The sequence below is a fragment of the Bos taurus genome, chromosome X (genome assembly GCF_002263795.3).
Source record: "Bos taurus isolate L1 Dominette 01449 registration number 42190680 breed Hereford chromosome X, ARS-UCD2.0, whole genome shotgun sequence".
NCBI classification, from domain to species: Eukaryota; Metazoa; Chordata; class Mammalia; order Artiodactyla; family Bovidae; genus Bos; species Bos taurus.
Window position 1 is genome coordinate 52,123,875 of NC_037357.1, and position 26,472 is coordinate 52,150,346.

The 26,472-nt window shown below is 41.4% G+C and overlaps 2 pseudogenes; both read left to right on the forward strand.

The window, feature by feature from the left end:
- Window positions 1-2,147: 2,147 nt before the first annotated feature.
- LOC112445043 (E3 ubiquitin-protein ligase RNF168-like) lies at window positions 2,148-6,725 on the forward strand (annotated as a pseudogene).
- An 18,336-nt stretch (window positions 6,726-25,061) lies between these two features.
- Window positions 25,062-26,472, forward strand: LOC112445045 (protein BEX4-like; annotated as a pseudogene).

Genomic DNA, 26,472 nt, shown 5'->3' on the forward strand with positions numbered 1-26,472 from the left:
CTTTAAACATCAGGGAAATGAGGCACACTGAGGGCAGGGCTAAGCAGTCACAAGACTAAGACGTGAACAGACTCTAGGTGCCTGCTGAGCCCCACATCTAACCAGTGCCCACTGCTACCTCTCACCTGATAATACTCATTGTCATCAGGTCACACAAAGCTTTGGAAAACCATACATAAAAACAAACTCAAAAGGGACTAAAGACTTAAGTGTAAGGCCAGAAATTACAAAACTCTTTATTAAAACATAGGCAGAATAGTCTATGCCAAAAATCGTAGCAAGATTCTCTTGCACCCACCTCCTAGAGTAATGGAAATAAAAGCAAAAATTAACAAATGCAATTTAATAAAACTGAAAAGTTTTTGCACAGCAAGGGAAACGATAAACAAACAACCCTCAGAATGGGAGAAAACAATTGCAAATGAAAAAACTGACAAAGGATTAATCTCCAAAACATATAAGGTGCTCAGTCAGCTCAATATGAAAAAAACAAACAACCCAATCAAAAAAATAGGCAGAAGACATAAACAGACACTTCTGCAAAGAAGACATACAGATGGCCGATAAACACATGATACGATGCTTCAACACTGCTCATTATTAGAGAAATGTCAATCAAAACTGCAATGAAGTACCACCACATACTAGTCAGAATGGTTATTATCAAAAAAAATCTATAAACAATAAATGCTGGAGAAGATACGGAGAAAGATAACCCTCTTGCACTTTTGGTGGGAATGTAAATTGATACAGCCACTGTGGGGAACAATATGCAGATTCCCGAAAAAAACTAGGAATAAAACTATCGTATGACCCATCAATTCCACTATTGGGCATATATCCTGAGAAACCCACAACTCAAAAAGAAACACGTACCCTAAGGTTTACTGCAGCACTACTTACAATAGCCAGGACACAGAAACAACCTAGATGTGCATATACAGATGAATGGACAAAGAAGTAGTGGTTCATATGTACAATGGAATATTACTCAGCCATAAAAAGGAACGAATTTGAGTCAGTCATAATGAGGTGGATGAACCTAGAAACTGTTATACAGAGTGACGTAAGTCAGAAAGAGAAAAACAAATATAGTAAATTAAAGCATATCTATGAAATCTAGCCAAATGGCACTGATGAACCTATTAGCAGGGAAGGAATGCAGAAACAGAACAGAGAACAGACTTGAGGACACAGCAGGGGAATGAGAGGGTGAGACAAATTGAAAAAGTAGCACTACACACACACACACACTACAATGTGTAGAAGAGACAGCTAGTGAGAAGTTGCTATATAACACAGGGAACCCAGACTGGAGCTTTATATGAACTAAAGGGGAAGGATAGGGGGAGGGGAGTGGAGAGGGAGAGGATACACATACATAGTGGCAACTGATTTGGAATGTTGTGTGGCAGAAACCAGCACAACATTGTAACACAATTATCCTCCATTTAAAAATTTAAAATGTCAAACTGAGGTCCAATATTTTCCTCCAATTTAATAACAAGAAATTTAAAGCCCCGATATTCATCATTTTGGTTGTTATTGGAGGGGAATTTTCTTGTTACATGGAGGAAGGGGCTTCCTCAACCTCTCATCTCTCTTCCTGTCCCTGAAAAATATTACCGTTCTAAAGGCTTTTATGGGGGTGCAGTAAGAATGTACTTGCTTCCCTGCCATTTTATGTTTTACACACTTGCAAGAACAATAGACATCTCTCCTAGGTAAAAAATAAATAATATAAAAAAAGAGCAGAAAAGCAACCTTTCCCCAAAGCATACAACCCCAAAACATCTGCTGAATGTTTTTATCTGCATTTCATAGTTCAAGAATATATTATATTCTTTCTTATGCAGGAATTTATATATTTACGCATGTAGGGATGTGTTTGTATACTGATCTACAAAAGGTAACATCTCATTTTAGTTTTCCAACCCTCCTATCACTATAGTGGGTTGACATATGTCCTGAAAAAGACATGTCCAAACCGCACTCCCTGAACCTGTGATGAGACCATTTGGGGAATAAGGTCTGTGGCATGAAACTACATGAAATCATGAAATTGACATTAAATCATCCTGTATTTAGGGTAGACTCTACAATGAATGATTGGTGTCCTATAAGAAAAAGGCGAGAGGGAGAGCATTGTGACCTCACTAGCCCTTTTGAGATTGCTACAGCACCGCCCCCCAAGATTAGGCTTCCCTGATAGCTCCGTTCATAAAGAATGTGCCTGCAATGCGGGAGACCTGGGTTCTATCCCTGGGTTGGGAAGATCCCCTGGAGAAGGGAAAGGCTACCCACTCCAGTATTCTGGCCTGGAGAATTCCATGGACTGTATAGTCCACGGGGTCGCAAAGAGTCAGACACACCAGGGCGACTTGCACTGCACAAGAGAGAGGAGGGTCGGCTCAGAGCCCTGAGAAGTGCACAGGTGCAGTCGACCCCACAGCAAAGGTCAAACGGAAGTTCCTCTGCTGAGGCGGCATCCTGGAAGAAGCTTTGGTCTTTGTGGAGTGGTGGCTTGGGGCCTGTGCACCTCAGCAGTCTCGGGCTTAGCTGCTCAGAACTGAGGGAGAAGCCTCACCTGCGAACAGGGAGGAATGGAACTTGGCGCCTGCCTTGTGCCTCACTACAGAGCCCTGCGCCCACCACTGCCCTACTGCAACGGTTGGCAGTGCCTGGGAACAGTCAAGGTTAGTTTGCTTCCTTTTGGGATACTTGTCTTTAACACCGACAAACACACCGCCTTCTGGGGTCGTACAGTTTTCCTGGCCCACAGAAGACATTTGAAGCTCCCAATCCTGGAATTCTGGTATTGATGTGAATACACCTTATAGCATATTAGAATGGCTGTACTCAGAGATACCATCCCTTCCTTGTTGGAATGCCAGTGCCACATCTGTCTGGAAATCCTCATTGAGCCTGTGACACTGCCTTGCAACCACACGCTCTGTAAAGCATGCTTCAAATCGACTGTGGAGAAGGCACATTTGTGCTGTCCTTTCTGTCGCTGCCGGGTCTCTTCGTGGACTCGGTACCACACCTGAAGAAATTCTCTTGTCAATATGGAACTGTGGGAGATAATTCAAAAACACTATCCAGAGGAATCCCGGCTTAGAGTCTCTGGGCAACAATCAGAGGAAATCATTGATGACTATCTCCCTGTTCGTCTATTAAGTCAACCTGGGGAGTTAAGAAGAGAATATGAAAAGCAGAGAAGCAAGGAGGAGGCAGAGCGATGAGCCATTCAGGAGGGAGAAAACAAAGCCAGTGAAGAATACATACAGAGATTACTGGCAGAGGAGGAAGAAGAGGAAAAGAGACAGGCAGAAAAAAGGCAGAGAGAGATGGAAGAACAACTGAAAAGAGAAGAAGCGCTGGCAAGAAGGCTAAGCCTTAATATTAGCAATGTCTGTGAGGAACGTGTCTTGGCTCTCCTCTCGTATTCCAAAAAATCTAATCCAGTCACACCCAAGTCACGAAGGAAAAGGAAGAGCAAACGAAAAAACACTGGCGATATTCAGAAGTATTTGTCACCGAGTTCTCAACTTGAGTCAGCGTCACAGTCTGAAGTTGTAGAAGAAGACAGGAAACCTCCAGGTCCAAGGAAACTGACAGCGGTGATGGGAAGAACCCTACATGGCAAGACACAGAAGTTGAGGAAGATATGCCAGCGCTTTCTCCTCAAATACGCCTTGAAGTTCAAAAGCAAGATGCAGAAGCTTCACTGCAGTCACTGAAGTAGACCTCAGTTATGTGCCAGTGGTGGAGAATGGTAGCTTGAAGGAAAAGTGAAAACAAAACAAATCAGTCATGAAAGAGAGTTATGTGTCATCAGTCATGAAGAGCCTAAAGCTGGAGTTTCCTCTTCTGGAGAAACTGCAGTTAAGCCTTATGGCGAAACGGAGAGTGGATGTACAGTGTCAGATGTGACACAGACACTGAAAAATAACACAGCTGTGACAGAAAATGAGGAGTCTCACCTACTGACCAATAAGGACATCTCCACAGCAAAAAACCAGGAATCTTTGTCTGAAGCAGTCAGCAATCCATGCTATTCTACAAAAAGAAGGAAAATGTTCCTCAAAGTTTCCTCCGAACAAGAGTAAACAAGTTCACTTCACCCCAAAACTGTTAGATTTGGAACGTCTATTTTTTGCGAGACATAAACAAGAAGAACAGGATAGGTTATTAGCATTGCAGCTTCAGAAAGAGGTGAATCAAGAACAAATGAGGCCAACCTGGCTAAAAGGATCCCCAGATGAATGTCAGTTACGAGCTACGTCGTCACCTCCAGGCAAATTACTAAATGGACAGAGGAAGCATGCCAAAGAGAGAAGCTTCCACAGACAAACTGATCTAGAGCATCCAGCACCTCACAGAGCCTCGAAAAGTGAGCATTGGCAACCTTCTTTTAGGTTCCAGTTGGAACATTGTTCAGTTAATGCAAGAAAGTACCAAGTTCTACTGTAGATGCTTGTACATAAAATGACTCATTCCCTACAGCCTGGTAAGTCAAAGAAAAGTATTTTTCAGATGTTTCACAGATACACAAAGTAATGCTTGGGTAAGAAGAGTGTTTACAACCTAGTAAAGCTGGATTGTGAAGCTCTATCATAGACTCCTTATAAATTTTTCATTAGTGCTGCTCTGTGGGCACACTCATTGTCCCTAATTAAAGGCCTGTGTGATCACAGAGGCAGAGTATACAGATGTGTTTCTGCCAAACCCAGTTGTAAGCAGGAATTCCACTCCTTTCCTTTTTTTTAATAACTGTGACAGACCAAGTTTAAGTTGACAGTCCTTATGGATGTAAAAATGCCTTGGCCAACTCCCAGGAAATCTTAATGTCCATGCATTTCCCCCCAAGATGCATATTTTAGTGCCTTTGAGCACTTTATTGTCCTGACTAGTAATCAGAGCAACATTATCGTATACCGAGTAACTAAGGAAGCCAGGCAGAGTTTAAAATCTGTTTTCTTGCAAGTTTCTCATTACCTTTGCAGAGCACTTGACATGTATCTTCCACAACACTAATTTCCATCTCTAGTTTGATTGTTTTCAGTATTACAGCATTTTCTTTGACTTCAAATGGGTTAAATCGTGGAGTCAGAAAAATCAGACTTTTCTGGAAAATGATGACTTAGCTGAGAGAAAGGAGAGTTGGTGCAAAAGGAGTTAATCTTGGCTTGAGACTGAGTGGGGTAGATTGAGAATTTGGAAGTACTGGAACTGAGAGGATGATAGACAACTGGGTCTAGGATGGAGTAGCAGGTGGAGTTTGGCAATATATTCTTTCTTGTCTTTCTTTGCTAAATGACACAAAAAGCATGTGCGTTTTACTGCTTTTCACACCATACTATGGAAGCTGCTCTTCCAAAACACAAAACGGGAATTTACTGTAGCAGAGTTATGTCCTAGTATCCTGTGTTATAGAACCTGACTAAACATGTTGTCTCCTTATGTTGTCATTTGTATTGATACTGACTCTTATTTGTGTTTATGCACAAAAATGGAAGAGATGATACTTGGATTTTGCCCTGTCTTACCCCAAAAGTTAAATCAGAGAGCAGCAATTTCACCTGTGAAATTTAACTTAGAGACTGTTAAACTTTTATTTCATTCATATGAAAAACTTGGAGCAAAAAAAACCCAACAGCTTTAACAGCATTTCTGCTGATGTCTAGTTTGCCATCCTTTTAAGGTTATAATACAAAAAATGTCCTAAAGCTAATAATACTAGCTTAAATTTGTCAGTGATTTTATACATAATTACGCTTTTTGCCTCCAAATTTCATAACTGAAATTCTGTAATTTTGCATACTTGATGACATATACTTCAGTATTGATTGGGTGATAATGGGTAGAATTCTGAAGGTAATTTAAACTTTAATTTCCCCTTTCTCATAAAAGATTGTCCCCTGAGTGATGATTGTGCTGAAATGAAGTGTAGTTAGAAACTAACCAGATTTGTCTAAATAGACAAAAATCTCTCTTTTCATCAAACCTATATTTTTTAAGACCTGTTTTGCTTTACATTTTTAGAACTCCGTGAATTTAAAGTTTCGTAATTACATCTTCCTGGAGTAGTCCATTACCAAAATGGATATAAAATACTGTAATGTATTTAGGATTTACATATATAGCCACTTATTTGTCTGTGTAAAGTTTTCTAACATATTTTTAAGGTAAATTTTAATTTTTCAGTTACTCTTTCTGATGCTCCTATCATAAATGCATTTTTGTGATAAACTAGTAAATGTTTTGTGTCAGTCATTAGTATATACTGATGCGTTTCCTCCCATTTTTTTTTTCCTCCCATTTTTATGGAAGGGATATGACAGTGTTTAATTTCTCAGGGAGTACTAAAACTGTGCAGAGCTTGAGAATCTGGAAATGAAAATAATTGATAAAAAGAAAAAGAAGAGAAGGAGAGAGAGATGTCATACAGGCAAGAAGGCCATGTGAAGATGGAAGAGGAGATTGGGGCCCTGCTGCCACAAAGGAGCTCCAGAAGCATTCAGACTCACTACCCCAGAACATATGGAAGAAGCAGGGTCATGCCCAACATGCTGATTTTGGGCTTTATGTCTCCAGAATTATGAGAGAATACATTTTTTACGTTTCAGACAACATAGTTTGTGAAGTTTTGTTACACAGTCTTCAGGAGCTAATATGCTCACTAAATGCATCCCCAAATGTTCTTGTAAATAATCAACACACTGCATTCTATATTTTTCATGCCTACTGTGAGAGAAATTGCAATAAAGATTTATAAGTAGAAATAAATATAGATAACGTTTCTCATTACCAGGGTTTATAAAATGTATTGTCACTTTCAGAGCTCACAGCATCCCTGTGAGGTAGTCATTGTTGCTACTTCCCATTTTGTAATAGGAAAATAAAAAAGGATAACTGAGGGACAGGGAGAAGAAGAACTTGGGGGAGAGGGAAGAGGTTACCCAAGAAAAACATAAAAAGTACAAAAGAGGCGGAAGTGTGTGTTGTTGTTTAGTCGCTCAGTCGTGTCCGACTCTTTCGTGACCTTGTGGAATGTAGCCCGTCAGGCTCCTCTTCCCATGGGATTTCCCAGCCAAGAATGCTGGAGTGCCGTTTTCTTCTCCAGTGTTACCTCTATAGAACCCCCTTAATTTAAAAAGAGGAGGAAGGGCTCACTGGAGTCATCAGAAATTCCTGAGAGGAGCTGGGCCTGGGATAGTGGGCAGGACCTAAGGGGGCTAGATGGAAAGGAGGGGATGGGGAGTCCATCCTGACTGGAGTGAAGAGTGGGGGTGCCAGGTGAGCAGACAGGGCTCAGAGGCAACTGATGGGACACTCCAGGGATCTGAGGCCATCCGGGTGTAGGACTGATTGGGGAAGGACCATAGTTGCTTCCATGGGACACTACACAGCTCCTTTATACACTGATATGGTGTACAACGTGGGTAAGGAGTAAAGTGCCCCGTGTCTGTCACTGGTCTACAGGGCAGAGAAGGACCAGGTCCTCTGACAGTAGGGAAGCTGAGCTGATGCTAAGTTCCCAGAGCCTCCTTTAAAGTAGGAAGCAGGCATAAAGCAGAAGGATTCATGACTAAGGGGTCCCCCACACCTCCTGGAGACCATAACACTCTCTTTAGTTTCTCTCTGACCCCAGGTCCTATGGACTCCATCTGCCAGTGAGGTCCTGTCTGCCTCCTGGGGTCACATTCCTAACCAGAACACTCTGTCCACTCGTTAGCTCTCCCCACGTTCTGGTCTGTTCCATCTCTGCATCGTCACTGAGATCACTCAGGCATTTCTCCTCCTTTGTTGCCTCAACCCCTTTCATCAGCTCGGTGAGGTGTATCCCAACACTGTGCTTTCCTTCACACCTATTATGATTTATTCCTTATAATGTTTCTTTGAAGAATTCAATGATTTGCACTCAGAAGTTATATAGCTAAGAGATAACCAAGTGTAATACAAAGATTGATCTGAAGTCTTCACAGTGAAGCCCATACACAATCTCTTATTTCAAGGAAATAGGAAAAATGAACAAAAGGAACACAAGACTCCTTTGGCTTCAGAATCTCAATAAAAAATAGCCTCAACAGTTAGTGAAATTGTAGGTGTTAACATATCATGGAAAACAGATCTTGTGCCAATATTAAAATTAACAGCCAGGCTTTTGTATAGATGGCATTTATTATAAACAGTAAAATATATGTAATGTCTCAACTATAAAACGTTCATATTAAAGTGTCTCTAACATGAGCTGCTTTAATATTTCGAGGCGAAAAAGTTTCAGAACATCACAGTGGAAACAATCCAACACTGATAAACTCTAGTGATCAAAGACATTCTCTTTTAGTTTATTTAAAACAATTCATAATTACAGAGGGAATGTCCCAGTTGTGTATAGTAGGAGACAAGCCACTTTTCCAGACCAAAAGGCACTCAAGACTTAGGATGACATGAGCTCTGATCCAATCCAGCCAAGTGGAGCTGGTTCCTTTAAAGCAGTGGTTACATTTCTTCAGGTTGATTCCTCAAGGACAAAGGAAATTAGAAAACACTCCTTCTCTTTAAACCTACCTTGGGCTCCCCAGGTGGCACAATGGTAAATAATCTACCTTCAAATGCAGGATACACAAGAGACAAAGATTCGATTCCTGGGTCAGGAAGGTCTCCTGGAGTAGGAAATGGCAACCCACTCCAGTACTCTTGCCTGGAAAATCCCATGGACAGAGGAGTCTGGCAGGCTACAGTGTATGGGTCGCAAAGAATGGGACACAACTCAGCATGCATGTGGACGCGCGCACAGGCACACACAGACACACACTCACTTCACCCATACTGGTCAGTCTTATTGCTTTGGTCAAGTGAGTGGAAGGCAGTTCAGAGCCACCATGTTCCCATGCAAAGGTGCCATGTGGATGATCCAGACTTAATATCTTTCCTGAGAGCCCCTTGCCGCACATCGTCATGAGATGATCAAGACCGTATACTTTGAGACTGCTTCCTGACTAGGCTGCTTTCAGAAGAGACACTGACAATGCCTTTCTTCATGGGGCCAAGTAGTTTTTCTTGGTCAACTCCTGAGTCCCCATGGCAAGGCACGAGGAACTTGAGAACATTTGTTGCTGGACTTTTGTGGGAGCAGGAGCGAATATTCGAGAGTTAAGTCTTCTTCACTCCTAAACCACGGAGTCTACTTCAGTGTGGTGCTGGACTTGACTGGCCCAACTCTTGTGCACTAGTTTTTCCCCCACACTTCCTTTTTTCTATTTTGTCTTCATTTTGTTAAATGGCAGGTATTGGATCCCACCCTCAATAAAATAAAAACACTATATACTGGGGAAGACAAATAGGGCAACATTTCTATCAGAAAATATAGGTTTGAAGAGCATGGCACTATAGATGCTTGCATGACCAGTCACACTAAACATGCTCAGGGGTGAAAGTTTAGCATCAGTATTTTTATGCTTTTTTCAGCCTTTAGAAATGAAACACAACTTTTAACATAGAACAATTCAACAGTAATGAGTATAACCTTGAGTATTGATACTGTTGTGCAAATTAAAGGTGGGTGGTTTAGTCCAGAGCTGACCATCCTGATATCAATCCTTGGCACCTAACAGTACCTGTCATCACATTTGTTTATAACAACCTCTTCATGTTTTGGTGTTAAGGAGAAAACTAGTGTCCTACTGTGACATTTGCTCTTGCTAAAACATCTAGCAATCGGTATATGTAGCTAAATTTTCTGTTTCAAGGAAGAAAGAAAATATCTTTTTCTAGAAGCTATTTCACAATCACCTGATTAGTGCAAATGTATGATAAAGCTTCTTCCAGGCAGATGGTGTCTGAGCATCCCATCAAATGAGACAAGGGACAATACTGGCAATGAGAATCACACAGCTGCTTTAAAAGCAAACATTGTGAAGAGGAAGGTCAAAGGAGCAAAGGGGTCAAGGTCCTACTCACACCCTTGATTCTGTGCCAATTCTGCACAAATCACACCTTTTGTCCATGTGATAATCATATCCGTTAGATTTCTGTGAATTTGTGGAGTTACAGGATTTTAAATTAACTTGTAAATGACCACTCTACTCTGAAAAATTGATGTCATATGTTATTGTAGAAAGTAATTTTATTATCTTGGCAAATAAAACCATGAATTCTACATAAAAAGAACAATCCCTTCATGTTCAAAAGTTTTTTTCATTGGCATTGCCAGGGGAAAGTGGCAGGATGTGAGAATGCAGCACAACAGTGAGACGGGGTGATGCCGCCTGGCCCGGGCAGTCTGCCATCAGCCCCATCCTGATATTTCATTGCACGTTCTGTATTCTCATGAACAGCAGAGGATGGTAGCAAGCAAATCTGCTCACGGTCACCCATTTCTTCCAAGAAATGAGACAGCGGTGTCTTGAAGAGCACATGTATGGTTTCCTAGATTGTGTCGCTTCTCCCCCTCTCCCATTCCTGGCAGAAGAAAACTCAGAAGATCTTTTGACTTGAATATTTTCCCATTTAGTAAAACCGCACCATCACCACACACTTTTTCTTTAAAGCTTTATTGATTTACTTGTGTTTGCAATGAGTCTTCATCGCTGCGTGCGGGCCTTCTCCAGTTGCAGCGCACGGGGCTACTCTCTAGTTGTGGTGCAGGAGCTTCTCGTCACGGTGGCTTCTCTTCTGGCTGCAGGACGGGCTCTAGGCATGCAGGCGTCTGTATTTGCAGCATGAGTGCTCAGGAGTTGCAGTTCACAGGCTCTAGAGTGCTGGCGCAGTCGTTATGTTGCATGGGCTTAGTGGTCCCACAGCATGTGGTATCTTCCTGGACCACGGATCGAACCAGTGTGTCTTGCATTGGCAGGTGGATTCTTCACCACTGAGCCACCAGGGAAGCCCACCAAATGATTTTTTAAATAAATTAAATGAAGACAATGCAGGATTCATTCACATAATGGGAGCATCGACAGGTCCCAGAGTTAAGCTCGACACATTCTCCCAACCTATGCTGCCATGCATGGGCTGGTGGTTTTGAAGAGGTCCTGAACTACAGCTGAGGACAGGTTTCTGTGACTGCGTGCTCCACTTCCAGATAACTTGGGCTTCTTGACCCCTAACAGCACATGCTGCCAACTTGGGCTCAAGTGGAGCCCATCCTGATTCAAGGCTTGAGTTCTGGAATGCTGCAGAACCTGAAAGCAGAAAGTTTGTATTTCCTGGGGAACAGAGACAAGACACTATTTTGTCTTGGAAATGAATTTTCTTCCTTCTGGTTCTTTTCCCTCTTCCTATACCTTTCCTCCTGGCTCAGATGCAACCAAGGTGGATGGGACCCCTTGCATTCTGCCTCCTCCTGGTGCTGCATGGAGCTATGCACTTGGGTGGGGGCCCTGAAGAGAAGTGGGCCTTGGGCAGGCTGGACCTAGCTTTTGTGCACTTATTTCTGCAGAGTTAAATCCAACATCATGACCACCTCCCACACAGAACTGCATTTGTTGACTAAACCACCCCCTTATGTTTGGGTAATTCTGTGCTCTGGGAGGCACATGGGTTATTCCTATCTTCCTCAAATGTGCATTTTACTGTTGCCCACACTAACTGACCTTTTCAAAGTCTGTTCAGTAGAATCTCTGCACAGGATTTCCCCTGGGATATAATAGTTTGTTTCTGTAAATAGAAATGGGTTATCTGGAGAGGTTCCTTCATACACAGTTGGCCCTATCACTTTGGATTCTTTTCTTGGTAGCTTTCGTGCTTTACCAGGTGGGCCCACAATGCCCCATTCATTTATCTTAAATTCATCTCTTTGCCAACCTCCTGAAGATCAGGATTAACAAAGATGCAAGGGATAATTCCTAGGCTTCCCTGAGTCCTTTGACCTTAGAGAAGAAGTATTTAATAACCAGGGAATTGATCTGACAAAATCAGATAGAAGGTGTTAGTACAGTTTGGAACATCACATTCAAATAGAGGTATGTTTTAAGGAAAGAGAAAAAGTCATTGAAGTCAAAGTAACCAAATATCCAAGGAGGAGATGTTCACTTCCCAACTGCCTGTTTAGAATATGGAGAAAATGTGTATCCTTATCTGTCATTCATTCATTGACTTATACATTCATATTAATAAATAATATGTTCCCCAACAGTGGTGAGGGTCTGCACGCCCAGCTCTTTCCATTGATGTGGTCAATAAAGTCCCCTTATCATCTACGATTTGTAGAACAAGACACTTTAAGTTTTTCGCTACATACATTGAAACAACATCCTTTAGTATCATAGTGCATTTTTTCTTTTTTTTTTTACCACGCTGCATGGCATGCAGAATCTTAGTTCCCCAACCAGGGATTAAACCCATGCTCCTTGCAGTGGAAGTGTGGAGTTTTAACCACTGGACCTCTGGGGACATCCCTGGTGTTATATATTTTGCTTCTATTATTAAACAGAATTTGGAAATTTCAAGAGGAAAAGGAAAGTAATCATATTTTGGGGCTGTTCCTCCTTCCAGATGTTTCTAGATTTATTCTTTTACTAATTCCTTTCTGTTTCCTCTATGCATTCTTCAGGGTGTATCTGCTAGTGAAAACTTTTTCTTAGTCTTTCTTCTCTTGAGAATGCCTTTTTAATCCCCAGTAATTTCTGAAGGATAATTAAGCTAGATACAGGACTTGAGGTTGTCAATTCCTTTATTCCAGCACTTGGAAAATGTGCACTTCCTTGTGGACCCCATCATTTCTGATAAGAAATTGCTGTCCTTTATACCACTTTTCTCCTATAGGTAGTATGTTGTCTTTCTTTTCTGATTTCCCTTTTGCATTTACTGTTCTGAGCTTTGACTATGATGTGTCTTTTCCTAAACTTCTTTAGATTTACTCTGCTTTGGGTCCACTCAGTTTCTTAAAGATATAGATTTAGACACCTATGTAATCAACTAATTTACTTTTATAGGTTATCTATTGTTTATTTTGGTTGCACTGGGGCTTTGGTGCTGTGTGTGGGCTTTCCCTAGTTGCAGTGAGTGGGGGCTGCTCTCTAGTTGTGGTGTGCAGGCTTCTCATTGCGGTGGCTTCTCTTGTTGCAGAGCCTGGGCTCCAGGCTCACGGGCTTCAGTAGTTGCAGCTCGTGGGCTCTTGAGTGTGGGCTCAGTAGCTGTGGTGCACCGGCTTAGTTGCTCCTCGGTATGTGGGATCTTCCACGACTGGGGATGGAAACTGTGTCCCCTGCTTGGCAGGCTGATTCTTAATCACTGGAACACCAGCGAAGTCCCTGGTCCATTAATTTATGACAAAAGGAACCAAGAATATACACTGGGGAAAGGACAGTTTCTTCAAGAAATGGTGTTGGGAAAATTAGACCACCACATGCAAAATAATGAAATTTGACCAGTATCTTCAACCATACACAAAAATGAACTCAAAATGGGGTTAAAGACTTGAACATAAGACCTGAAGTCATTAGACTCCTAGAAGAAGAAAGCAAGCAGTACGCCCCTTGACATAGATCTTGGCAGTGATTTTTTAATCTGACACCAAAGCAAAAGCAACAAAAATAAATGGGACTACATCAAACTACAAAGCTTCTGCACAGCAAAGGAAACCATCAACAGAATTAAAGGACAACCTACTGAATGGGATAAAATAATGGCAAATATCTGATAAGGGGCTAATGTCCAAAATATACAAAGAACCCAAACAGCTCAATAGCAAATAATAATAATAATAATAATAATCTTATTTAAAAATGGACTGATCTGAACAGACATTTTTCCAAAAATACATACAGATGGCCAACAGGTACATGAAAAGTTGTTAAACGTTATTAATTGTTGGGGAAGGGCAAATCAAAACCAAAATGAGATATCACCTTACACTTGTTAGAATGACTGTTATTAAAAAAAGACAGGAAATAACAAGTGTTGGCAGGGATGTGGAGAAATTTGTGCACTGTTGATGGGAATTTAAATAGGTGAAACCACTATGGAAAACAGTCTGGAGGTTCTGAAAAAAATTGAAAAAAGAAAAGAACTATCATATGACCTGGCAGTTCCACTTCTGGGTATTATCCAAAGAAAATAAAAACACTAATCTGAAAAGGTATATGCATCCTCATGTTCATTGCAGTATTATTTACAGTAGCGAAGGTATGGAAACAACCTAAGTATCCACAGTGTGAATGGATAAAGACAATGTGGTACATGTACTTAATGGAATATTATTCACCCACAAGAAAGAATAGAAATCTTTTTGCTTGGGAATGACATGGATGAATCTTGAGGGCATCATGCTAAGTAATTCAAACAGAGAAAGACAAATACTGTTTGATCTCTTTTATGTAGAATTGAAAACAACACCCCCACCCCCGCCTTAATCAAGGTCATAGATACAGTGAATGGTTTGGTGGTTGCAGTAGGTGAGGGGTGGGGGGTGAGCAAAATAGAAAACTTTTTTTAGTTTAAATAAATTGAGTAAATAATTTTAATTAAAAATGTTTGTTTAGATTTTTTGCCAGATTTGATGATTATTAGCCATTATTTTTCAAATCCATTTTCACCCATGCACTTTTTCTCCTCTCCCTCCAGAACAAAAATGAGAAGCATAGTATATATCCTTTGTTAGATCAATGGGTCCCTGAGGCTTTGTTCTTTTTACAAACACCTTTTCTCTTTGTTGTTCTGATTGTATAATCTCTAACATACTGTCTTCGAGTTCACTGATTCTTTTCTCTATTCTGCTCTTCAGGCTGTCCATTGAGCTTTTAATTCATGTTTCAGTTCTAAAACTGCTAATTGGTTTTCTCTATATCTTTTGTTTCTTTGCTGAGACTTGTTTTTTTTTTTTTTTTTATTTGTTTCAAGCATATTTGTAAGTAATTATTGAAATATTTTCGTAAGGTCTACTTTAAATTCCTGGTCAGATAATTCCAACATCCATGTCATTTCTGTGTTGGTATCTGTTGATTGCCTTTTTTTAATTTGAGATTTATCTGTTTCTTGGATATTGTATCCAGATTTTGAATAATGTGATATGATACTCTGTACATTATTTATTTTTTATTTTTATTTATTATTTATTTGGCTGTGGCAGGTCCTCATATTGAAGCCCCTTTACATTATTAGAATAAGCTCCATAATATCATGATCTATTTTTTTTATGTGCTGTTCAACTGTGTTTGCTAACATTTAAGAACATTCCTTCATATTCCTTTTATGCTTTTAGGGTGTAATTTAATTTTAATGAATATTTTGCTGTTTTTTAAAATCAATTTTATACTTGCTTCATCATTTTACTTTTTTCTCTGACTTTGGAGTCGTTTAAGTAGCATTAAGATAATCTTACCTTCAAATTAATACATTATCTAACACCATAAACAAAAATAAACTCAAGATGGGTTAAAGACCTAAATGTAAGACCGGATACTATAAAGCTCCTAGAGGAAAACACTTATTGACATAAATCATAGTGATATTGTTACCAGCCAAAATCTTGGCCCTCTCTGTCCACCAAAGCCAAATGAAAAATACGGAGACAGAGTCTGGAGGAAATAGAAAGGTGGCTTTTATTCTCAGCTGGCAGAGAAGGGAAGACAGTAGGTTCATACCTCAAGAACTGTGACCCCACCCCAATCCATGAGGAATCTAGGGATTTATATAAGGCAAGGGAGGGCTTGTCTTCAGGAGTCAGTGATGAGGAACAAAGGTGATAGGATCTTGATTTCTTCCTCTTGTGTTGTTTCAAAGACAGTTATAAACTGATGTCAGTAACCCACTAATTGAGTCTGACAGTTCAATGGCTCTGTGGTCTTCTTTCTGATATGTAACTATAAGGATAAATGCCAGCTAGGGGGTGTATTTAGCATAGAATCAATGAAAAAGAAGAGAAAATACAGGACAAAATCTGAATGTATAGAAGGTTTGTGGGAAGGGAATCTTGAGAAAAGAATTGCATGTGTGGTCAAGCTTGCTAAATTAGAATGGATTTATGTTTTTAAAGAACAAGTCAATATCAAAAGTACATTGGTGTAAAGTCAGAATTTGGCTTTCTTTCTATTAAAAAGACCATTTTCTTGGACTATTGCTTTTATCTTGAGAAGATATTAGGAAAGGTTTTTCTTTACCCTCTGGGTAGTCTGCCTGGTAAACAAAGATTTTATGTCTTACCAAACTGATTTCCAGTGCTTCATCTTCTCTTTACCAGGTCTTTGGTTTCTTGGGAAAACTGGGTCTTCTCAATATTGAAACTGTTCAATTTGCCTTCCGTACTTGCCTTTAAAATCTACTGTGTAAAGTAATTAACCGCCAATTAAAATAAATAAATTTATATTTTAAAAAATCTACTGTCAATTTGGTTAAATAGATTTATTTATTTCATAATGATCTATGATCCTATTGAATCAAGTGTTCAAATCTTTTGACATTTTTGACATCTTCTGAAAATCAAATTATAAATGGAGTCTTTTTAACCTTTAACTAACTTTGAGATTTCCCAGAAGACCTCTGGAAAATCTCAAAGGTCACCTGGTAAGATGTCAAAGACTTCCCTGTAGCTCAAATGGTAAAAAATCTGCCTGCAATGCAGGAGATGAGGGTTTGATCCCTGGGTCAGGAAGATCGTCTGGAGAAGGGAATGGCAGTCCATTCCAGTATTCTTGCCTGGAGAATCCCATGGACATAGAAGACTGGCAGGCTACAGTCCATGGGGTTGCAAAGAGTCGGACATGACTGAATGACTAACACACACAAGATGTTAAGATAGTTAGGTTTACTTGATATGGTTAAATACATGGGAAGCATTATCAAATAAGTGATACTAAACCTTCTTAGGTTATATTTGCATTGGTACATGATTTTTTAAATTTATATTTATTTATTTATTTTTGGTTTTACTGGGTCATTGTTGCTGCACACGGGCTTTCTCTAGTTGAGGAAAGCAGGTGCTACCCTTTGTTATAAAATGGTTAATAGTCAGGTAGGAAGGCCAGGGGTCCCCAAGTGGCAGGAGGAAGCCAGCATCTGCTTGTCTGCAAGCAGCTGATTTTTTTTTTTTCTATATTCCTTTGCTTGCACTCTAGCCATGTAGGAGGCTCCTTTTGATCCTGTGTTGCTATGACGACAATTGGTCTGCTTAAACTAACTTTTCCCCAAACTTTGAGCTGCTAATTGCCCAACCAAACAATACATCTGACTCATGGAAGTGTTTTTCTTAAGCTATGTTATTGAAACTTATGTATCTCATTTGGAGGCCTGTTTTCCTTCAAGACTTATGTCAATTGTTTTACAGATACAATATATCTCTCCCAGAGATATCTCCTCTGGAGACAACTCTCCTTGTTCCAATATGTATGTTGTGAGAGAGAAACCTGGTGTGACTGTCTCAGCCATGAGGTGTTTCATATATCTATGATCAACAGCTTGCTAACCAGCATAAGATGCCTTGCTAAAAATTGTCAAGGGGGTATCTTTTCTGCCCCCTTCTTATGTCTATGTCAGAAGCTATCTCTATCCTTTTTATACTTTAATAAAACTTTGCTAAACAAAATCTCTGAGTGACCAAGCCTCACCTCTGGCCCTAGATTGAAATCCTCTCCTCTGGAGGCCAAGAATCCTGGTGTCATTCACAGCTCACAGCCACAACCTTTCAGTTGCAGGGTGCAAGCTTCTCATAGCAGTGGCTTTTTGTCGCTGAGCAAAGGCTCTAGGCATTCAGCTTCAGTAGTTGCAGCACATGGGCATATTTGCTCTGCAGAATGTGGGATCCTCCTGGACCAGGGATCAAATCTGTGTCCCCTACATTGGCAGGTGGATTCTTATCCTCTGCACCACCAGGGAAGTCTGACATATGTTTTTAATATAAGTGTTCCAGAAATTGTACAGAAGTCCTAGAAATCCAATGTGTCCTGGAATGTTATCAGTCTTAATTCCCGCTGTAATCTTAAAATGTTTTGTGTCACATAAATAACCAAATTTCATAGTCAATGTCTTATAATGAACTCTCATCAGAGAGTTTACTTGCTGTGTTCTCAAAGGTCTTAAATGTATTTTCACAGGAACAAGATGAACAATGAGATAAACAGCAAAAATAATTCTTCCATGGATCTGATATCATAATCTATGAGTTTTCATGGTAAGACAGGAACAACTTTAATGGTGACTGAAAATGGCACTAATACCAAAAGGTGGAATTGTTAAAGTAATTAAACAAGGAATCCATTAGAGGTGGCCCTAACGCCATGGTGGCCTATGTAAGAAAACCAAAATGTAAGCCTGTGAATACCTCAAGGTTGCAAAATCAAAAACTAAAGACAACCAACCACAAATAGCCAAGTGGGCTTTAAGCTCTTGCCAGCCAAATAATTTCTTTTCTTTGCTTTCATGCCTTCCCTAAGTAAGTCATTCTCTGAGCTCCTGTCAGCATGTGTGTGCATGCATGCTCAGGACTATATAGTCTGCCAAGCTCCTCTGTCCATGAAATTTCCCTGGCAAGAATACTGAAGTGAGTTGCCATTTCCTCCTCCAGGAGATCTTCCTGAGCCAGGGATCAAACCTGCATCTCCTGCTTGGCAGTTAGATTCTTTACCACTGAGCCACCTGGAAAGCCCTAGCTCCTGTCAGTGGAGCACTCCTAATCAATTCCTGTTTGGTGTTCAATTAGAATCAATCTTTGTTCAATTAAACTCTTCTAAAAATTGTAATATGCCACAGTTTATCTTTTAACAGAATGTAAGAAAAGAAAAACAGTCTATTTACCCAGATATTTACCATCCTATTCATTTTCCTCTGCAACTACAGTCATACTCCTGTCTGAAAGTAAATTCACCTTTCTTACAGTGCTATGCTACCTTTCTTCACTAACAACACGAATTGAATGTCATCAAGTGTCAATAAACAGCCATTTGCACCGTAATTTCAGTGCTTGCAAGAATACTAATGGCTCATAAAAATATGAAAGTATTCAAATTAGCTAGCATTTATTTTGGGTCAAGTAGCATTTATTCTCAGAATTGTAGTTTGACATTTTTCTTCTTTATTTTACAGATGAAGATACTTGAGAACTGGGAAGCTGAATCCTTTGCCCAAGCTAACATACTTAGAAAGTGACACAAAATGGATTTGAACCCAAATAGCATGGTTTCAGAGCCTGTAAATATTTAAGGTGATAGAACTTGAGGCACAGAAGCACACAGATTAACTATCAAGTTTCAGCCACAGAAACCCAAACTTATACATACAAATTGTCAAAAATTGTATTCAGCTTCTTTTCTCTATAAATGAGTATTCTTTGGATATATTTCCAAAACACTAAAAATTTCAAGTACGTTATTTATATGTAAAAAGTATTTTCTGTTTCAAATTTTTATCTTAATGAATTTTCCTGTTTATGATATTTCAAACAATACAGAAATTATATTTATAACATGAAGTTACCTAACTCTCCTTTCTACTTGATACCTGTCCTCTGACCCCATGGTGTCCACTATCAATAGATTGGTGCATGTTCTCCAAATGTGTTTCTCTGTAGGTGAAACATTATTAAAGTCAGAGATACACAAAAATATTTATTCATATATGTTTTCTTTTTCAATATAGAATCCCATTATTCATATTCTGCAACTTGTCTTTTTCTATTGAAAATAACAGCTTTTCATGTTTTCATGTATTTTGTTAGCTAATGTATTTTCAAATGTTACTTGACATATATATTATCCTTTCTATGAATTCTCTGTTTATATTTGTACTAGTTATTGCCATGAAGGGTAGCAGAACATGTTACCCAAATGTGCTTCTTTGGTGTAAGGAATATTTTGAGCTGATTATTTTAAGAAACAGCAGACACAAGAGAATCTCTGAAAACAGAGTAGAAGTTACCCTTATTTTCCAATCTGGATTTATTTCTTTTTCTTCTCTGATTGCTGTGGCTAAAACTTCCAAAACTATGTTGAATACTAGTGGTGAGAGTGGGCACCCTTGTCTTGTTCCTGACTTTAGAGGAAATGCTTTCAATTTTTCACGATTGAGGATAATGTTTGCTGTGGGTTTATCATACATGGCTTTTAGTATGTTGAGGTATGTTCCTTCTATGCCTGCTTTCTGGAGGGTTTTTATCATAAATAAATGTTGGATTTTGTCATATTAATAAGCTTCTGTTTGTTTTTCTCTTGCTAATATCTTTTATTACAGAGGATCTCAGCCAAGAACTCTAAAGGGTAGAGGGAAAATTATTTTTCTTCCCCTACCATTTTGGCAACCATGCAGGGATCCATCAGGGCATCCTATTTACTCTGGAGCCTACAGATGGGATCCTGAAAAACTGACAGAAGCCGGCTAAGGTTAAGAATTCTCACCAAAGTCAGCTCTCCTGGATCTCTGTCTGTAGTGTCTTGTCAGGAGAGGGAGGGTAAAAATTTTACATTGTCTCTTCATTTCCAAATCCAATTGGCAGAAGGAAAACATTTGTAAGATTTAATTCTTTGAATTGTGATTTTGAATTTGGATTCAGGTACCCACTGGCTATTGATCTTTTCCCTCCCACGGACAGCCATCATTTTCCCATTTGTCCTGTTGTATGTTCTGAGAACTTGCCTTGGCTTTCTACCTGCCCAGGGCATATAGGTTGGCATTTCTTGTGTGTTCGGGTAACTCGAACGTTGGTTTGGAGGCTCTAAGATTATAGTCAGATAGAAATGTGGGTTGCACCCCACTTGCAGCTGGTGTCCTACTGACTGTTGCCTGCTTTTAGGGGGAATTGATCAAGTCTTTCTTTTGGCCATCTTTAGGGGTGGTTCGCTCTGGACTTTGGAGGAATGAATCTTTTGTGCCCTCTTTAGGGACGTCTCTTATACCCATAGTTAAGTCATAAAAGCCTTTGGTTTTCATTGAGTCACTTGATAGGTATACCTTTGGTTTAAAAGAAAAAAAAAAGAGAAAAGATTTCAAAGGTGTTTAGTTCTACCAGTAATATTTACTATTTGTCCTGACTGAAACTTGATAATAAGATATGTGGAAGGATTTCTTTTTTAAAGGAGCTCTATGGTCAGAAGTTGGCCAAATTGGTGGGTGATGTTAAGAGCTAATAGTAACTTTTTATAGACTTTTCTCCTAAGCTGAAATCGGAATAATCTTGTACTGCTTTCTTAGGTGAATTTTGAAAGATAACTGCATGCTGACATTATATTGTAGAGAGTTTAAAAACACAGAGAGAAGACATCTCAAAAAATGGCAGAGTAACTTTTGCATCACACTGGAATCTAATTTTTTAAAAACACAAACAACTACAGCAATGTTGCCTTAGAAAAAAGGCACAATATGGGAGGTGTGAGTTAAGTTTTATCTGGTACAAAATGAGGGCTGCAGCTGGGGAGACAGCATCCCAGGTAGCTCTGTGAAACTGCTGCTCCAAGGAGGTGAGAGAGGAGCTAGGATATATAGGAGTTTTGCAACAAAGAGCAGGTAGTCAGGAACATCCAAAGACTGCTGTTGATTAGAGAAACCGGATATGTCAAGTTACAGAATTTAGTGCTTTTCTCTGGGAAGGTGCAAGAGTCTGGACTCACTGTAATCATTCATTTGATGTGCACCTCAGCTATCTGGGGCCAGTACCCTGTGTTTTCACACCCTGAGTTTCCTCAGGGCTCAGAGTAGGAAGTGTTTGCAGTCTGATGGCTTCTAAATGGAAGATATTCTTTCCTCCCTGAGTTCCCTCAGGACCCATCAGCTCACCTTCAGTGGTGGCTACAATTGCTGATGACTGTGACATCCTTTGTTTACTGATATGACAGGAAACATTCCGTTTGTCAGCAACCAGGGAAAAACCTGTTGAAGAGAGAAGCTCCTGTATTGTAGTTAGAGTGCTGTGGTATTCTAAACTGCCGAGTAGTCATCCCCAACACCCCAGATCAGCTGGTGAAGGTTGCTAGTACCAGAAGGAGCATTATGGAGTTTATTCTCAGTGAATTGTGGCTCTGGATCTCAACTCATCTGGCAGAATGTTTATCTTTGTTTTGCCTGATTTGGAGCTTTCCAAGGAGTAAAGTGGTTTTTGCTAAAAGCATTTAAAGGCTCAGATATTTTCCCTAGCTGCCTGGGGCAAAGGACAAAACTCAGAATAAACAATAAACGTAATGAAAAAACTGGGAGGAAGAGGTTGTGAAAGGAGACACATGGGAGAATAAGGGCTTTTAAAAGTTCTCAAATATACAGGGGGATCAAGAAGACCACACATATGCCCAGAATGGGAATGTGCTTTACAGGCCTGAGGAGACCCCAAGCTTTCACTTCTGGATGTCCTTCAGACTCTGAAAGAAAAGCAAGCGTTAGTCACTCAGATGTGTCTGACTTTTTGCGACCCCATGGACTGTAGCCCACAAGCTCCTCTGTCCATGGGATTCTCCAGGCAAGAATACTGAAGTGGGTTGCCATTTCCTTCTCCAGGGGATCTTCCCAACCCAGGGATTGAAACCAGGTTTTCCGCACTGCAGGCAGGTTCTTTATCATTTGAGCTACCCAGGGCAAGTCTGAAGTAGGAAGTAAAAACTAAGAGAGTTGTAAATTGCCTGGCTAAACACTGAATGAGTTCCCCAGCAAGGACCAATCTGCAAAGACTTGGAAGAGTGTTTCTTCTTAACTTTCATTGACTCCGGGGATTTATATAAACTGTCCAAACACCAGCTGACCACTAAGTTTAGGCAACACAGACTTCAGTGGAAACACATGATAAAGGATAAAGACTTTACCAAAACAGTTTTGGAAAAATCTCTAAAGAAAAATTCAACTACAACTCACAATGGCCAGCAACAACAAATCCAGGGGAGAGGAAGAATATGATTTCCAGAGGTATCACATAGTAATAGTCAAAATGTCCAGTTTCAACAGGAAAAAGATTATGAGGCATGCAAATAAAATATGGCTTATTCACAGGAAAAAAAACATTAATAGAAACTGTCCTTCAGAAGGGCTTCCCAGGTGGTGCTAGTTGTAAAGAACTTGCCTGCCAATGCAGGTAGACATAGGAGACGTGGGTTCGATCCCTGGGTCAGGAAGATCCCCTGGAGGAGGGCATGGCAACCCACTCCAGTATTCTTGCCTGGAGAATCCCAAGGACAGAAGAGCCTTGTGGGCTACAGTTCATGGGGTCACAAAGAATTAGACATGACTGAAGCAACTTAGCATGCACGTTACTCAGAAAGCCCAGAGATTGGACTTAATAGGCAAAAACTTTAAATCAACTGTCTTTAATATGATCAAAATGGTAAAGGATAAAGAACTAAAATAAACCAGGAAAATGATGTCTCACCAAATAGGGAATATCAATAAACAGGAAAAAAATTATAAATAGGAAGCAACAGAAATCCTGAAGCTGAAAAGTACAGAAGCTGAAATGAAAAATTCAATATCAAGGTTCAACATCAAATGTAAACAGGCAGAAAAAGGAATCAGGGAACTTTAAGATAAGTCTATTACTCAGTCTGAGGAGCAGAAAGAAAAAAGAGAAAGAGAGAAGGAAGAAAGATTATTTGAAGGAATGATGGATAGAATTTTTAAAATTCCAGGAAAATCACAAACACACACATCGGAGAAGCTCAACAAACAAAGCAGGAAACACTCACCAAAAACAGTACCATCAAATTGTCATAGCCAAGGGGCTTCTCCAGTGGCTTATTGGTAAAGAATCCACCTGCAGCGCAGGCGACAAAGGAGACATGGATTCCATCCCTGGGTCAGGAAGATTCCCTGGAGGAAGGCATGGCAACACACTCCAGTATTCACACCTGGAGAATCCCATGGACAGAGGAGCCTGGCAGGCTATGATCCATAGGGTGACAAAGAGTCGGACACGACTGAAGTGACTTAAGCACATGTTAATGACATAATGGTTGTCATTAAAAGAGTCCTTGTAGAAGTGCACAACAGAGAAGGCAATGGCACCCCACTCCAGTACTCTTGCCTGGAAAATCCCATGAACAGAGGAGCCTGGTAGGCTGTAGTCCATGGGATCGCTAAGAGTCGGACACGACTGAGTGACTTCACTTTCACTTTTCCCTTTCATGCACTGGAGAAGGAAATGGCAACCCACTCCAGTGTTCTTGCCTGGAGAATCCCAGGGACGGCGGAGCCTGGTGGGCTGCCGTCTATGGGGTCGCACAGAGTTTGACATGACTGAAGCGACTTAGCCGCAGCAGCAGCAGAAGTGCACAAAGTGATATGTCTAGGATTTACTTCAAAGATAATCTCTAAGGGTGGAAAGTGGGTAAGGGGATATAGATTAAACAAGATTGACCATGAGTTGTCCCGATACATTTTCAGTTGTTGCGTACACTCAGTGATGAGTACGTTGCCTTTCATGATACTGTTCTATTTTTGCGTATGTTTGAAATTTTCCATAATAAAAGATAAAGTTAATGTGAACTATAAATAGAAGAAATTTTTAGTCAAAAATAGGAACAAAACAAAAAAGTGTGAAAATAATTAGAAACAACACCATCTCCTTGGCTCATTTCCTGTTCCCCACTCCCATGCATTTGTGTTCAGAGAAAATAAGAAACCGGGGGACAATCATGATAAGGAGAATAACAGCTTGGGAGTGAAGTGGGTGGGACAACTTGCTCATCACAGATATTCTTGCATTAATTTTGTTTTTTAGAATATTGCATTAAAGTGTGATTGTCTTAAGTGCTGAGGGGTTTAGCATCCCCTACAATGCTGCGCCTAAATCCCGGCAGGTGGAGGGGTGTATCCTGGGTGCAGAGGAGGGAAAAGGCAAGTCCTCAGAAGAGAAATGGGAATGGCTATCGGCCCCTGGGAAGATAGTGCCCTTAGGTGGCCGGCAGAGAAAGGCCCAGGAACACGTGAAGAAAGGAGGGTTCTACGGCCGGCTCCTGGACAAGTGTCACAGGGCGGCGGGTGGTGGTGAGGACTGAGGGGCAACGGAAAGTGTGTGTGCACCACCAAGGGCTCTGCGAGACCCCGAGGGGCAGGAAGGGCGGGGCGAGGGCGTGGCTTTCCATTGTGACACAAGCCCCACGTGACCGGCCAGTGCCTAGTCTTGCTTGCACGCCCCGCTCTCGCGTCGGACCCGGCTCGCCTCTTGGTACCTGCTCCGGGTGGCCGTGAGGGAGCGCGGGCCGGGGACGACCCCTAAGAGCAGGAGAAGCGAGAGGAGCAGGTAAGGGACCCAGAGTGGGGTCGGCAAAGGTGGCGCGGGCGAGCGGACGCAGCCTGAGGACCTCTCCTCGGGAGTCCGTTGCCTCGGAGTGGAGACTGCAGCTCCAACGCCACCCCGCCCCCGCCCCGACACCGGGCGTTTGGCCGCCGAAAGCGGTAGGCCTTCCCGGGGGCTTGGGTGGGGGACGGGCCGGGAGGCCTTAAGGCCGCAGGCCCTTGCTAACACCTGCTTCTCGCACCGTAGCGAGCTTTTCCCACACCCCTGCCCCGCCCCCGTTCTTCTCGGGTTATAAAATGTTGGTCGGCGCGGCGTGTGCGGACTGAGAAGGGGGCGGTTGAGCCTGGGATCGGGGCACACTGGGTGGGGGTGGCTGGGGGGTAGGGGACGCGGGGCCAGGAAGGAGCCGAGCGCCTGGCTGTAGCAGCCCCCTGCCCCCACCCCGACCCTCTGCAGGTCTGCGAGTCGAAGTGTTGCAGCGGCGCACTTGCAGCAAGAATCGGAAGGAGCAGGAGACAGCAAGGATAGGCCCAGGTCGGTGCGAGGGACAGTTGGGCGGTGGGGGCGGTGGGGGGGCGGTGGGGGACGGTGGGGAGCGGTGGGGGGAACGTGGGGAAAACCCTGGAGACTCCAAATGCTCCCTGCAACCCCGTCCTCCATATTGGTGCCTGCAGAGACCTGGGCCTGGATCGGCAGGGAAAATGGGGGGTTTGGGGCGCGGGAGGGGGTAGTGCTCGGACTGGGGGCTTCCTAGAGGGCGTAGGAGGCCTCCCAGGTGGGAAAAGGAAAATTTGAAAAGCCTTTGACCACCAGGGCTGGGAAGCCTGAGAGGTGGGTAGTTAGGGCCTCTGTCCTCGGTGCTGATCATTCCATCCAGAAATAGCCCCTTGTTGCATCTTCTGTCTTCCTAGGAGCAATGGCTTCCAAAGAGGAACGAGCAATAGAAAGTTTCAACATGGAAGATGCCCAACAGGAAAACGAACGAGGAGACCAGGCCTCTTTGAAGACTGGAGAGGAATCACGCGACTTGGGAGGGGGCAAAGTCCCAGAAGTCTGGAGGAAATATCAGACTGGGATGGGTTAGACGACTTGTCCCTAATTTTCGATGGCTATACCCAACAGGCGTATTGATCACAATGAAGTGGGAAATAATGTAGAAAAGCAGATGGGGCAGATAATAGAAATCAAGGGAAAGACTAAAGAAGCAGCAGATGAGACATCATGTGCCCTATCAAACTCCTGAACCTGACAATCATTGTGAGTTTTGCCTTATACCTTGAATGTTAAAGAGGTTTCCTGAGGTTAATAAAATGGCCTCTGCTCTA